Below are 15039 nucleotides of genomic sequence, written 5' to 3' on the forward strand. Positions count from 1 at the left end.
CCTTTAGAGTATGGGGACACCACATGTGAGACTTTTTAACAGCCTAGCCACATAGGGGGACCAAAATCAAAAGAGCACAGTCAGGCTTTCAGAGGGCATAAATTACACACCAAATTTTTAGACGACATATCACATTTTTGAAGGCCCTGGGAAACCACGACAATGGAAACACCCACAAAATTATCCCATTTTGGCATGGTGAGTCTTTTGAAGACTTATGTTGGCCTCCATGAGTGCTCAGAGAATATAGCTTAGTGCATCATTACCTATAGTAGTCCCCAAATGTCAGGACGGTACAAATCCCTCCCACACTAACTAGTATGGGGGTGATCGGGGACACTGTAACCGGTGTGGGGGTGATCGGGGACACCGTAACTTGTGTGGCGGTGATTGGGGACACCGTAACCGATGTGGAGTTGATCGGGGACGCCGTAACCGGTGTGGAGGTGATCGGGGACGCCGTAACCGGTGTGGAGGTGATCGGGGACGCCGTAACCGGTGTGGAGGTGATCGGGGACGCCGTAACCGGTGTGGGGGTGATCGGGGATGCCGTAACCGGTGTGGGGGTGATCGGGGACACTGTAAGCGGTGTGGGGGTGATCAGGGACACTGTAACTGGTGTGGGGGTGATCGGGGACACTGTAACAGGTGTGAAGGTGATCGGGGACACTGTAACAGGTGTGGAGGTGATTGGGGACACTGTAACCCGTGTGGGGGTGATCGGGGACGCTGTAACCGGTGTGGAGGTGATCAGGGAGGCTGTAACCGGTGTGGGGGTGATCGGGGACGCTGTAACCGGTGTGGGGGTGATCGGGGACGCTGTAACCGGTGTGGGGGTGATCGGGGACACTGTAACCCATGTGGGGATGATCGGGGACACTGTAACCGGTGTGGGGGTGATCGGGGACACTGTAACCAGTGTGGAGGTGATCGGGGACACTGTAACCAGTGTGGAGGTGATCGGGGACACTGTAACCAGTGTGGAGGTGATCGGGGACACTGTAACCAGTGTGGAGGTGATCGGGGACACTAGATTTGCTTTCCAGCTGCAACATCATAGGAATCACAGAGCTAGACAACTCTCTGTCCTTCAGAACTTGGCTCTCAATAGCCATGCTGTCACAGGCAGAGGTGATAAACAGGGAATGACAGTGATCGGTATGTAGAGGAGAGGAGTACGGATGTATGACAGTGATGGGTACATACAGGAGAGGAGTGTGGGGGGTATGACAGTGATTGGTATGTACAGGAGAGGAGTATGGAGGTATGACAGTGATGGGTACGTACAGGAGAGGAGTACGGAGGTATGACAGTGATCGGTATGTACAGGAGAGGAGTATGGAGGTATGACAGCGATGGGTATGTACAGGAGAGGAGTGTGGGGGGTATGACAGTGATCGGTATGTACAGGAGAGGAGTACGGAGGTGTGACAGTGATCGGTATGTACAGGAGAGGAGTACGGAGGTGTGACAGTGATCGGTACATACAGGAGAGGAGTACGGAGGTGTGACAGTGATCGGTACGTACAGGGGAGGAGTACGGAGGTGTGACAGTGATGGGTACGTACAGGGGAGGAGTACGGAGGTGTGACAGTGATGGGTACGTACAGGAGAGGAGTACGGAGGTGTGACAGTGATGGGTACGTACAGGAGAGGAGTGTGGAGGTATGACAGTGATGGGTACGTACAGGAGAGGAGTACGGAGGTATGACAGTGATGGGTACGTACAGGAGAGGAGTACGGAGGTATGAAAGTGATGGGTATGTACAGGAGAGGAGTACGGAGGTATGACAGTGATGGGTATGTACAGGAGAGGAGTACGGAGGTATGACAGTGATGGGTATGTACAGGTGAGGAGTACGGAGGTATGACAGTGATGGGTATGTACAGGAGAGGAGTACGGAGGTATGACAGTGATGGGTATGTACAGGAGAGGAGTACGGATGTATGACAGTGATGGGTATGTACAGGTGAGGAGTACGGAGGGTATGACAGTGATGGGTATTTACAGTTGAGGAGTTACGGAGGTATGACAGTGATGGGTATGTACAGGAGAGGAGTACGGAAGTATGACAGTGATGGGTATGTACAGGAGAGGAGTACGGAGGTATGACAGTGATGGGTATGTACAGGAGAGGAGTGTGGAGGTATGACAGTGATGGGTATGTACAGGAGAGAAGTACGGAGGTATGACAGTGATGGGTATGTACAGGAGAGGAGTACGGAGGTATGACAGTGATCGGTATGTACAGGAGAGGAGTACGGAGGTATGACAGTGATGGGTACGTACAGGAGAGGAGTACGGAGGTATGACAGTGATCGGTATGTACAGGAGAGGAGTACGGAGGTATGACAGTGATCGGTATGTACAGGAGAGGAGTACGGAGGTATGACAGTGATGGGTATGTACAGGAGAGGAGTACGGAGGTATGACAGTGATGGGTATGTACAGGAGAGGAGTGTGGAGGTATGACAGTGATGGGTATGTACAGGAGAGGAGTACGGAGGTATGACAGTGATGGGTATGTACAGGAGAGGAGTACGGAGGTATGACAGTGATGGGTATGTACAGGAGAGGAGTACGGAGGTATGACAGTGATGGGTATGTACAGGAGAGGAGTACGGAGGTATGACCGTTCCCAGGGAGGAGTATCTCAGGAAGGGTCTATACTCCACCATAACTCTGGTTCTCGGAGTGTCAGGTCCCAGCGGGTTCTCCTGGTGTCTCTCCTGTTATTCTGTCTCGGACACATCAGAGGAACATGGTGGGAGATCGGCCTGAATGTCCTTCCTGGGAGGGAATACCGGAGCCATTCTGAGGCCCATTTAATGGCCGGCAATGAGGAGGAAACCAACACTGAGAAGTAGATGCTGAGATATATATAGCACGGGGCAGCACAGTGGCTGAGTGGTTAGCACTTCCACCTGGCAGTACTCGGGTTGTTGGTTCAAATCCCAACCATGGCACCACCTGCCTGGAGTTTGCATGTTCTCCCTGTGCCTGCGCGGGTTTCCTCCGGGTACTCCTGTTTCCTCCCACACTACAAAGACATGCTGGGAAATGAGTTCACTCCTTTCTAAGTTGTCCCTAGTATGTGTATGTATGAATGTGAGTTAGGGCCCTTAGATTGTACGCTCCTCGGGGGCGGGGACTGATGGGAACGTACAATATAGATGTAAACTGACGGCGCTATATAAGTACCTGGAATAAATAATAATAATACACCCAGATCATCGATGACGAGGAGGAAGGTTCGGTCACAGATGATTGGTCCATCTATAGCAGGGACAGGAGCCGGGACCAGGAATAGGAGATCCACCTGACTTACCCGTGTGCTCTGACATGGAGAAGATCCCATGCTGGCCCTATGGTGGCCGTGTGTTCAGGATGGAGACCGACAATCACAGGACCTTCTAGAAGCCAATCTAAAATGGCTGACAGGAGGAAAGTGTTCCCGGGACAGGAAGTGAGACAGACAGGAAGTGACTCCGGATAGGAAGTGACTCCAGACAGATTTATACAGAGGCTGCAGTATGGAGAGCAGACAGTAGATGGTGCTGGTCCAAAAAAAGCTGAATAGCATAAAACAGGGAAAAACCTGAAAAACAAAAGATGATGGCGGCTCGTAAACTTCTAGGATGAATGAAACACAGTTTTCAAAATACAGTGCAGTGGAGTAGATATTCGTCCTCCATTTTATTGTAGCCCGCACTTTTCTCCTCTGGCGGCCATTTTCCTTTGGTCTTTTATCTATGTTTGTACATTTATCACATTACAGTGCAGTGGATTAGATCTCCCTCCTCCATTTTTTTGTAGCCCGCCTGTCCCTCCTCCGGCGGCCATTTTCCCTTAGTCTGATATGAATGCTGGCACATTTTGTCCCCTGATATTAGACATTAGCCGGGTGATTGTATACACACAGCGGGCAGATCTCAATCAATGTCACCCACTAGTCTATACTGTCACGGGGTTGGCCAGCCAATAGGCTTGTGTGGTGAATCGTTCTGCCCTTCGCAGGTCCACTCGATTGCGGCGGTAAAGACTGCCTTCTACATCCACAAGATATGATCGAGGAGCAACCCTCTGAACACAGGAACCCAGTCTCCAGCGAGCGGCCCTGTCACCTGGAAGCGGCTTCATACGGATTGGCTCTCCAATGCTTAGTTCAGGTAAGTCTTTAGCAGACACATCGTATGACAGTTTGGCAATCTGTTTCCTCCGCTGCAGTTTCGCCGGGACACCTGTAACCACACAAGGATCAAGTAATTTGTTGGCCACAGACAATGAAGTCTTCAGTCTCCTAGACATCAAGCGCTGTGCAGGACTACTGTCCATGCCTTCAGATGGGGTGTTCCTCCAATGTAGAATGGCCTTCCACGGATCAGTACCATCAAACTTGGCCTTCTTACAATGTGGGGGAGGTAGGTGATCTGTGTGGGGAGGTAGGTGATCTGTGTGGGGGAGGTAGGTGATCTGTGGGGGGAGGTAGGTGATCTGTGTGGGGGGAGGTAGGTGATCTGTGTGGGGGGAGGTAGGCCCATCACTGCTGTCTATAACTTCAGTGGTGTGTCTCCTCCTCATATGCGGATGTGTTCTCCACGTTGTGTCATTTGCCTATTGATGGCCGTCGTTTACTTGACAAACAAACGTTAGTAAAATGGTTTGTTCTTCCACAAGACTTCCAGGACTCCCCATAAGCTGGACATGGCTCTTTAATTCTTTCATGCACAGTCCCACAGTATCTGCAAGCTGTAGGGTTGGCAGTATTTGTGCTCATCAGGCGGCGTTGCTGCACTTTGTTCCTGTTGCCATGCTGCATTGCAATGTTTATGCTGTCGGTCTGCTGTCTGTCCTGTTCCATAACTTTCAGACGTCTGTCAGTGAGCTCTGCTGTACGGCACGTCTCAATGGCTGTGTGTAGAGTGAAGTCATGTTCTCTTAGGAGGCGCCTGCGTGTGCTCTCTCGCTAGCTATACCAACAATTGTGTCCCTTATCAATTGGTCTCTGAGTGCCATATTCACAAGTTGCTGCCTTTTCTCTCCAGTGTGTAACAAAGTGATCCAAAGATTGTCCCTCTTCTTGTTTGCAGCATCCAAACACATCCCTTTCATAAATGACATTTGTAGCAGGTATGAGATCATCTTCCAGTACATTTACAATGGCTGTAACATTGTGTTGCTGATCTGCTGTGAGGGTCACATTGTGTTTATACACATGCCTGCATTCACTGCCCATGACTCTTCTCAGAGTTGCTGCCGGCACTCCTGCACATTTCTCATTCCAGCCTGTAGCCAGACAATAATCTTCACATTCAGCTCTGAAAGATTCCCAATTGCTGCTCCAATCCCCACTCATTGTCATCCCCTCTGGGGGAGGTATGCCATTCATGGCAGCCATATTGTCAGGAAGCCTCTGAGCTATCAAATCTCAGACAATCCTCAGTCTCAGGCTGTAGTTCACAAACCTGTGTTTCCCAAAGCTGCTGCGCTCCAAACAAGAGGCTCAGTCCTGATTCCAGTCACTTCTGACACCATGTTTCATGTACAGGAATGAAGACAACACAAGCTGCTGGTGTGAGGAATCATGTTGTACAACAGAACTGCATCCAGGTCAGCATAGAACAGGAAGCAGGAAGTAGAAGACCATGCAATATTCCCGGATACAAGTCGGGTCACAGGATTTGTACAATGACTCTATAACAGTTTCCATCTTGTTGTATCATGAATGTAGTATGGAAGATGAGTCCTATGTACTAGGAATGGTCATTGGAAGGACAGAATAGGAGCCACATGATTGGCTGGCCAACCCCGTGACAGTATAGACTAGTGGGTGACATTGATTGAGATCTGCCCGCTGTGTGTATACAATCACCCGGCTAATGTCTAATATCAGGGGACAAAATGTGCCAGCATTCATATCAGACTAAGGGAAAATGGCCGCCGGAGGAGGGACAGGAGGGCTACAACAAAATGGAGGAGGGAGATCTAATCCACTGTAATGTAAAAACACTATATTAGACCAAGGGAAAATGGCTGCCAAATAAGGGACAGACAGGCTACAACTTAATGGCGCCTGATTAGTCTATTAAGGATTATTACTTTATATATAGGCAGCTGTACGTCCGATGGCCAACTCCAGAGGAAGTCACGTGATGTGATGTAACCTGTAGAGTGGGACAATGACGTCAAGCTGCTAAATAGGAAGTTTACGAGCCGCCATCATCTTTTGTTTTTCAGGTTTTTTCCCTGTTGTTTTATACTATTCTGCTTTTTCACCATCTACTGTCTGCTCTCCATACTGCACCCTCTGTATAAATCTGTCTGGAGTCACTTCCTGTCTGGAGTCTTTTCCTGTTTGTGTCACTTCCTGTCTGGAGTCACTTCCTGTCCCTGGAACACTTTCTTCCTCTCAGCCATTTTAGATCTGCTTCGGCAACAGAATCGGTCTCCATCCTGAACACACGGCCACCATAGGGCCAGCATGGGATCTTCTCCATGTCAGAGCACACGGGTAAGTCAGGTGGATCTCCTATTCCTGGTCCCGGCTCCTGTCCCTGCTATAGACGGACCAATCATCTCTGACCGAACCTTCCTCCTCGTCATCGATGATCTGGGTGTATTATTATTATTTATTCCAGGTACTTATATAGCGCCATCAGTTTGCATCTATATTGTACATTCCCATCAGTCCCCGCCCCCGAGGAGCGTACAATCTAAGGGCCCTAACTCCCATTCATACATACACATACTAGGGACAACTTAGACCGGAGACAATTCACCTCCCAGCATGTCTTTGTAGTGTAGGAGGAAACCGGAGTACCCGGAGGAAATCAACACAGCCACACGGAGAACATGCAAACTCCAGGCAGGTGGTGCCATGGTTGGAATTTGAACCAACAACCCGAGTACTGCCAGGAGGAAGTGCTAACCACTCAGCCACTGTGCTGCCCCGTGCTGTATATATCTCAGCATCTACTTCTCAGTGTTGGTTTCCTCCTCATTGCCGGCCATTAAATGGGCCTCAGAATGGCTCCGGTATTCCCTCCTAGGAAGGACATTCAGGCCGATCTCCCACCATGTTCCTCTGATGTGTCCGAGACAGAATAACAGGAGAGACACCAGGAGAACCCGCTGGGACCTGACACTCCGAGAACCAGAGTTATGGTGGAGTATAGACCCTTCCTGAGATACTCCTCCCTGGGAACGTCATACCTCCGTACTCCTCTCCTGTACATACCCATCACTGTCATACCTCCGTACTCCTCTCCTGTACATACCGATCACTGTCATACCACCGTACTCCTCTCCTGTACGTACCCATCACTGTCATACCTCCGTACTCCTCTCCTGTACACACCGATCACTGTCATACCTCCGTACTCCTCTCCTGTACATACCCATCACTGTCATACCTCCGTACTCCTCTCCTGTACGTACCCATCAATGTCATACCTCCGTACTCCTCTCCTGTACGTACCCATCACTGTCATACCTCCGTACTCCTCTCCTGTACGTACCGATCACTGTCATACCTCCGTACTCCTCTCCTGTACGTACCGATCACTGTCATACCTCCGTACTCCTCTCCTGTACGTACCCATCACTGTCATACCTCCGTACTCCTCTCCTGTACGTACCCATCACTGTCATACCTCCGTACTCCTCTCCTGTACATACCGATCACTGTCATACCTCTACACTCCTCTCCTGTACATACCCATCACTGTCATACCTCCGTACTCCTCTCCTGTACGTACCCATCACTGTCATACCACCTTACTCCTCTCCTGTACGTACCCATCACTGTCATACCTCCGTACTCCTCTCTTGTACGTACCCATCACTGTCATACCCTCCGTACTCCTCTCCTGTACGTACCCATCACTGTCATACCTCCGTACTCCTCTCCTGTACGTACCCATCACTGTCATACCTCCGTACTCCTCTCCTGTACGTACCCATCACTGTCATACCTCCGTACTCCTCTCCTGTACGTACCCATCACTGTCATACCTCCGTACTCCTCTCCTGTACGTACCCATCACTGTCATACCTCCGTACTCCTCTCCTGTACGTACCCATCACTGTCATACCTCCGTACTCCTCTCCTGTACGTACCCATCACTGTCATACCTCCGTACTCCTCTCCTGTACGTACCCATCACTGTCATACCACCGTACTCCTCTCCTGTACGTACCCATCACTGTCATACCTCCGTACTCCTCTCCTGTACGTACCCATCACTGTCATACCCTCCGTACTCCTCTCCTGTACGTACCCATCACTGTCATACCCTCCGTACTCCTCTCCTGTACGTACCCATCACTGTCATACCTCCGTACTCCTCTCCTGTACGTACCCATCACTGTCATACCTCCGTACTCCTCTCCTGTACGTACCCATCACTGTCATACCTCCGTACTCCTCTCCTGTACGTACCCATCACTGTCATACCTCCGTACTCCTCTCCTGTACGTACCCATCACTGTCATACCTCCGTACTCCTCTCCTGTACGTACCCATCACTGTCATACCTCCGTACTCCTCTCCTGTACGTACCCATCACTGTCATACCTCCGTACTCCTCTCCTGTACGTACCCATCACTGTCATACCTCCGTACTCCTCTCCTGTACGTACCCATCACTGTCATACCTCCGTACTCCTCTCCTGTACGTACCCATCACTGTCATACCTCCGTACTCCTCTACTGTACGTACCCATCACTGTCATACCTCCGTACTCCTCTCCTGTACGTACCCATCACTGTCATACCTCCGTACTCCTCTCCTGTACGTACCCATCACTGTCATACCTCCGTACTCCTCTCCTGTACGTACCCATCACTGTCATACCTCCGTACTCCTCTCCTGTACGTACCCATCACTGTCATACCTCCGTACTCCTCTCCTGTACGTACCCATCACTGTCATACCTCCGTACTCCTCTCCTGTACGTACCCATCACTGTCATACCTCCGTACTCCTCTCCTGTACGTACCCATCACTGTCATACCTCCGTACTCCTCTCCTGTACGTACCCATCACTGTCATACCTCCGTACTCCTCTCCTGTACGTACCCATCACTGTCATACCTCCGTACTCCTCTCCTGTACGTACCCATCACTGTCATACCTCCGTACTCCTCTCCTGTACGTACCCATCACTGTCATACCCCCCTACTCCTCTCCTGTACATACATATCACTGTCATACCTCCGTACTCCTCTCCTGTACGTACCCATCACTGTCATACCTCCGTACTCCTCTCCTGTACGTACCCATCACTGTCATACCTCCGTACTCCTCTCCTGTACGTACCCATCACTGTCATACCCTCCGTACTCCTCTCCTGTACGTACCCATCACTGTCATACCCTCCGTACTCCTCTCCTGTACGTACCCATCACTGTCATACCTCCGTACTCCTCTCCTGTACGTACCCATCACTGTCATACCTCCGTACTCCTCTCCTGTACGTACCCATCACTGTCATACCTCCGTACTCCTCTCCTGTACGTACCCATCACTGTCATACCTCCGTACTCCTCTCCTGTACGTACCCATCACTGTCATACCTCCGTACTCCTCTCCTGTACGTACCCATCACTGTCATACCTCCGTACTCCTCTCCTGTACGTACCCATCACTGTCATACCTCCGTACTCCTCTCCTGTACGTACCCATCACTGTCATACCTCCGTACTCCTCTCCTGTACGTACCCATCACTGTCATACCTCCGTACTCCTCTCCTGTACGTACCCATCACTGTCATACCTCCGTACTCCTCTCCTGTACGTACCCATCACTGTCATACCTCCGTACTCCTCTCCTGTACGTACCCATCACTGTCATACCTCCGTACTCCTCTCCTGTACGTACCCATCACTGTCATACCTCCGTACTCCTCTCCTGTACGTACCCATCACTGTCGTACCCCCCTACTCCTCTCCTGTACGTACCCATCACTGTCGTACCCCCCTACTCCTCTCTTGTACATACATATCACTGTCATACCTCCGTACTCCTCTCCTGTACATACTACCCACCGTCATACCCCCCGCACTCCTCTCCTGTACATACTACCCACCATCTTATCATCTGCAGCTTCTCTCTTACATTTACTACCTGCAGTTATGCTCTTCTTCTTAAATTGGGGAATAACTCGATGACTTACATACTTTTCAGACCTTGTGAAATATTCTTGGCTGTTCTGAAAATAATACACTTTAATTTGTATTTCATGATAAATCCTGCCTCATCTCTGCCTCTCTACCTGCAGCCTAACAATGAGGCGTGCATGCAGCCACTGATCTATTTCTGGCTTTTGTCTCTCAGACATTCTAATGTTCATTTCTCCAAACGTCCTCCAGGACATCCTTCCTGAGACAGAGCTCCTCCCTCTGGGACAGGAAACACGTAAGCACAGTACTATAAAAGGCGGACCACCAGACCTCCCTCCTGAGTTTTTAGTGTTTCCTCTGCAAGGATGGGTGCAGTCATCAAGGAACTGATTGTCTGGAAGTCCTGGGCCCTAGAGTTTGCTGGTGGCTCCTGGTCTGGCTTACTTCCTCATGCCCGACGCGATCCCTTCAGGGGAAGTGGGGCTGCTCTCCTGATGTCCTTCCATGCCTCAGTGGATGATAACCATCATCGGGGGTGTCCTGAGGGGTCCAGGACCTTTGATGCCTGTCGTTGTCCTTCCCGAGGGGGGGGGGCTCCAGCATCCGATGCACAATGGGGCAGAGTGACTGCCAAGCAGGCGTGCAAGTACCCGTAACTTCTGGGTGCTGTTCAGGAACCGGAAGTTACGGCTGCGGTGACGTCATTGAAGGCGCCGGAGACTCGTGGTTCCAGTCTCCATATTAGCACTGCAGCCAGTCTGGAGTACAGACCCAGCAGAGCCTGTGGCTCCACACCAAGAGGGATGGATGGAAGGCGCTGGCACTTCTCAGGCATACCCTGGTCCTTCAAGCACTGGCTCCTCTAAGTTAAGCTTGGGGACTCTGATCCCTCTTGCTGACCCTGGTGGGCACACTACCTTTTCTTGCTCCCCCAGCACAGTGGTTTTGTATGAGGGGCCCTGTGCTGATTATTTTCTGTATTGTGTCTTTTCTTGCTCATTGTATGTTAAAGTCCAGGACAAGGTGCAGAGTCAGATCCCCAAGAAGAAGTGTGCAGTTTGTGCAGCTAAATTGGGTTCAGCTTGGGAAAAACCCTTATGCTGCAATTGTGTGGCTAGCCTAATTAAGGATAAGTCATTTACAGCCTGCCATAAAGTGCTCACCTCCATTAAGGATGACATGTTGTCTACATTTCAACTCTTTTATTGTTATTATTATTATTATTATTATACCGTATTTATAAAGTGCCAACAGTTCGCTCAGTGCTGTACATTACAATGGAAGACAATACATGAGACAGTACAATAACAATACAATGTGATACACGAGGGGTTCGAGGGCCCTGCTCCTTGGAGCTTTCAATCTAGGAGGGAGGGGATAGTAGTATGGGAGGAAAAGCTGTGGGTTGGAGTGGTAGGAGGAGTGGAGGAGATCGGCAGTTAGCAGAGGGTGGGGTAGGCTTCCCTGAAGAGGTGGGTTTTTAGGGTGCGCCTAAACTAGAGGAGAGTGGGTGATAGTCTGATGGCCTGGAGGCGAGCATGGGAGGAGGAGATCAGGGAACGAGAGAGAAGGAGGTCTTGTGAGGAGCGAAACATATCTTTTCGGTGGTAGATGGATATTAGGTTGGTGATGTAGTTTTGGGCAGAGCTATTGAGAGGTTTGTATGTCAGTGTTAGCATTTTGAATTTGGGCAATCGGAAGCCAGTGGAGGGATTGGCAGAGGGGGGTGGCGGAGATGGATCGGTTGGAAAGGTGGATGAGTCTGGCTGCCGTATTCAGGATCGACTGAAGTGGGGATAGCCTGTTAAGAGGCAGGCCAGTGAGGAGGGAGTTGCAGTAGTCGAGTCGTGATATGATGAGGGAGTGGATGAGCTGTTTAGTGGTTTGCTGGGGTTAGGAACGAGCGGATTTTGGTGATGTTGCGGAGGATGAACCTGCATGAGTTTGTTAGCAATTGGACTTGGGGCTGGAAGGACAGATTGGAGTCTAGTATGACACCAAGTACTCTGGCCTGCGGGGTGGGCCTGATAGTGGCATTGTTGGACGTGATGGAGAAGTCAGTGGGGGGGTGTGTGCGGGCTGGGGGGAGACTAGGAGCTCGGTTTTGGAGAGGTTCAGTTTAAGGAAGTGGAGTGACATCCAATCTGATAAGTTGTTCAGTAGGCTGGTGATTCGGGCGGAGACTGAAGGGGTGAGGCGAGGGGTCGAGAGATAGATTTGCGTGTTGTCGGCATAGAGGTGGTAGTTGAAGCCGTGTGAGTGGCCAGTTGGCCAAGGGAGGAGGTGTAGATGGAGAAGAGGGGGGGAGGTGGTAGTGTATCCTTTAGATCCATATTGGAAAAATGCAGTCGCCACTGGGTCCTTGGACCCAATCGGTGGGTTTGTCGTTAGCAGATGCATTAAGAGGGAAGGAGGACCCGGAGGAGGATCCTAGGTCTCTTGCTTCCTCACGGTTAGATTCAGGCTCATAAGAGGAGGACGGTGAAGTTTGCTCCTCCAGAGGTTCCAGGAACAAATTGCCCCTGGAAGATGTGGACGACCTCCTTAAAGTTATCTACAAAACCTTAGAAATCGAGGAGGAGGATGTTTGCCTATGTAAGCATGACCTCATGTATCAAGGTTTGCATGCTAGAAAGACTAGGGTCTTTCTAGTCCATAGTTCCCTGGTTGATACCATTAAGCAGGAATGGGAAAGCCCTGACAGGAAACCCTTTTTCTCAAGTAACCTTGAAACAAGGTTTTCTTTTTAGGATAACAGGTCCCAGCAATGGAACAAGGTTCAGAAATTAGACACCCCCTTATCTAAAGTCTCTAAAAGGATAGACTTAGCATTTGAAGATATGGGGGCCATGAAGGACCCTATGTATAAGAGGGATGAAGTCTTACTCCGCAGGGCCTGGGATTCCACTTCCATCAGCTTTAGGCCAGCTTTATCGTCTACCGGTGTCACCAGAAATCTGGAATGCTGGCTTACCTAGTTAGTCGCATCTTTTGGCAGGAACCTTCAGGCAGCAAATTCTGAAATATAGGGCAGCACAGTGGCTAAATGGTTAGCACTTCCACCTGGCAGTACTCGGGTTGTTGGTTCGAATTCCAGCCACGGCACCACCTGCTTGGAGTTTGCATGTTCTCCCTGTGCCTGCATGGGTTTCCTCTGGGTACTCCGGTTTCCTCCCACACTCCAAAGACATGCTGGTAGGTTAATTGGCTGATTTCAAAATTGTCCCTAGTATGTGTATGTATGAATGTGAGTTAGGGACCTTAGATTGTACACCCCTTGAGGGTTAGGGACTGATGTGAATGTACAATATATATGTAAAGCGCGGCGTAAACTGACAGCACTATATAAGTACCTGAAATAAATAAATAATTTCCTTTGCTGTTTAAAGCAGTTGATTTCCTTGTGGATGCCTCGGCCAAATCAGTTAAGCTAGCGGCTTGAACCTCTGCCCTAGTGAATTCAGCTAAAAGGGCATTTTGGTTAAAAACCTGGGCAGGGAACTCCGCATTCAAACTGCACCTTTGTGCCTTACCCTTTATTGGTGATAATCTTTTTGGTCCAGGTCTAGAGGAGGCTCTGGAATGTACAGCCCATAACAAGAGGACATTCCCAGAGAGTAAGAAAAGGTTTTACTCTAGTAGGGTTTTTATTTCCACCTTATTTCTATGGCTTCTTCTAGAAATAGAGAGCGGTGGAAACAAATTCAGAAACTTACCCGAGAATTAGAATCACATTATAGGGCTCATGATGCAATCCATCTCTCCGTAACAAACCATGATATCGCAAAAGTGTCTAGAACTGAATATTTTACTATCCCAGAAAATTTAAAAAGCTCTACGCTGGTCGAAGGCCTCCTTTTTATTACATAGTAATTCAGGGTCTACTATGTTCGCATGGAAATTAAACCTTTCAATACGACCCCCACATATCTACAAGTTACGTACTAAATCCGGCAGTATCTCCTCTCTTCCTCGTGAAGTCCTGGGTATTTTTGAAAAATTTTATTCCACCCTATTAGCTCCCCCACAACCAACTTCTGCTTCCTCAAATGGCTCATGGCTTGATTCTATACCCCTCCCTGTTCTCTCACCCTCTCAGATATCCTCTCTCAATGCCCCATGCACTTTGAAGGAAATATCCTGTGTGATTAGCGCACTCAGAACTTCCACAGCACCGGCCCTGATGGGTTCACGGCCAGTTATTATACACATTTTGCTCCTACATTGGCTCCCTCTTTGATGTCATTATTCAATGATGTTTTGCAGGGCGGTAGGTTTCCTGAGGAGATACTCTTGGCTAACCTGTCTCTATTACCTAAACCCCTGAAAGACCATCGTTTACCTCAAAACTATAGACCAACCTCAGTGATGAACAATGATCTGAAAATATTTAGCCGCATTCTGGCAGATAGGTTGGCCCCATTATCTCCTCTTTGGTCTCACTGGACCAATCCGGATTTATCCCAGGCAGACTTATCACGGACAATATTCCTCTCACATTAAATGTTATTCAGGACGCCAATTTGCATTCTAAAGAAGTTTTGTTGCTGAGCCGGGACATTAACAAGGCCTTTGATGGTGTCCTCTGGCCATACTTGTTTTCATTACTGCAGAAGATGGGCTTTAGTGATGAATTTCTGTCTGGTGTACATGCTTTGTATGACTCCCCCCAAAACAAGAATAAGACTTCCAGGCTGCAATTCTGTATTTTGTACACTAGGCGGAGGTACCCGTCAGGGTTGTCCTCTTTCACCATTATTATTGGCGCTTGTTTTGGAACCCTTGGCAGTTGCAATAATCACACTCAGACATTTCTGGTTCCCCATTATTGGTTCACATTTCACAATTTGTATGTATGCAGATGATGTTATGCTTTTCCTTACTAAACTGTTGGTGTCATTGCCTGACTTCTGC

At 49.4% G+C, this 15039-nt stretch overlaps 1 long non-coding RNA gene across 2 annotated transcripts in view; it reads left to right on the top strand.

Annotated features, from left to right (window-relative positions):
• The first annotated feature begins 3860 nt into the window (after positions 1–3860).
• Positions 3861–15039, top strand: part of LOC149455067 (uncharacterized) — a 28323-nt gene continuing 17144 nt past the window's right edge. Inside the window, exon 1 of one of the 2 annotated variants that reach the window (XR_016314111.1) lies at positions 3861–4170. This is a non-coding gene — a long non-coding RNA (uncharacterized LOC149455067). Of the gene's footprint in view, positions 4171–6363; positions 6513–15039 lie in introns of those variants that run through there. The other variant, XR_016314110.1, reaches the window with a different exon arrangement.

The sequence above is a fragment of the Staurois parvus genome, unplaced genomic scaffold (assembly GCF_062004578.1).
Source record: "Staurois parvus isolate SC_StPar_1 unplaced genomic scaffold, SC_StPar_1.0 ptg000407l, whole genome shotgun sequence".
Taxonomy (NCBI): Eukaryota; Metazoa; Chordata; class Amphibia; order Anura; family Ranidae; genus Staurois; species Staurois parvus.